The following is a 1,216-nucleotide window of genomic DNA, read 5'->3' on the forward strand; positions in this document are numbered from 1 at the left end:
ATCTTCGTTAAAATACCGCTTCCTTCAAATCTTCCACCGGTTCTGTTGCCTAATTCCATCGATGTTATTGGATTAGATATGTTTTTGTATAGGGAGCCCGGTGTAGCACATCCATGTTGTTATTCAGATTATTATTATTATTATTATTATTATTATTATTATTATTATTATTATTATTATTATTATATTTGAGTGAGAGAGCAGTGCATGCCATCAAAGTGACACTGGGGTAAAATATACAAAGCCCAGTATACCCATCATCACTGCCTGTCTGATAAGAGTACACCAGACACATGCATTACAATCATATGTGCGCGACATGGTGATCTCATATCAAGATAAACAACGCATGACCTTGCAGGTGAGGCCCAGTTAGAATTTTCTTCAGGTCCAGTAGCCCATACCGCTCAAAAGGTCCCTGAATAAGGGTCGTTTAAGGATGTTGAACGAAACACCCATGTTTCCAGAGGTGAATTATCTAAACTCCAAAGGAAACCTCTCAACACATGGCTATGATGCTCCCTCACAACTTCTGCTCATGATCAGAGATGGACATATCGTCAGCCACTAAGGGAGATGCTCAACTGGTTAAGGTCAAGCAACTGACAAGGAAATTTGTGGTATTAAGCAGAATATCTGCTGTAGCCCATTTTTTTATACCAAGACAAAACAATGTACATGATAACACTTCAAATCAGTTAAGGTGAGAAACATAAGAACCACTGCCTGGTATTGCATCACGACATTTTTACTATTATTATTATTATTATTATTATTATTATTATTATTATTATTATTATTTCGATAATAATTCAAAGTATAAATATTAGCAACATTATTTTTATCTCGATTTAGTTGATTGTGCAGACTTTGAAAGTGTTTGTTTATTATGCAGCTAAATGATATCAACACCGTCCTAAACGTTGGTTTCACACGTTGGTTTCACGCAAAGATATTCACAATAATTCACATAAGAGAAATCATATATAACTATGCATTTTCTTCTCTTACGTAAAGAAAAAAGTAATGACCTTTATTTTTTTCTCACACTCACTCTTCCACAGGAAAAGGAGGCGATGCAACAGCAGTTCATTTTCTATTATTTTCATCGGACAAGGGTTTAATGCATTTAACGTTGTTTGAACAGTAGTAGTAGTAGTAGTAGTAGTAGTAGTAGTAGTAGTAGTAGTAGTAGTAGTAGTAGTATTGGTGGTGG

This window comes from Octopus bimaculoides, chromosome 4, assembly GCF_001194135.2.
Source record: "Octopus bimaculoides isolate UCB-OBI-ISO-001 chromosome 4, ASM119413v2, whole genome shotgun sequence".
Classification (NCBI taxonomy): domain Eukaryota; kingdom Metazoa; phylum Mollusca; class Cephalopoda; order Octopoda; family Octopodidae; genus Octopus; species Octopus bimaculoides.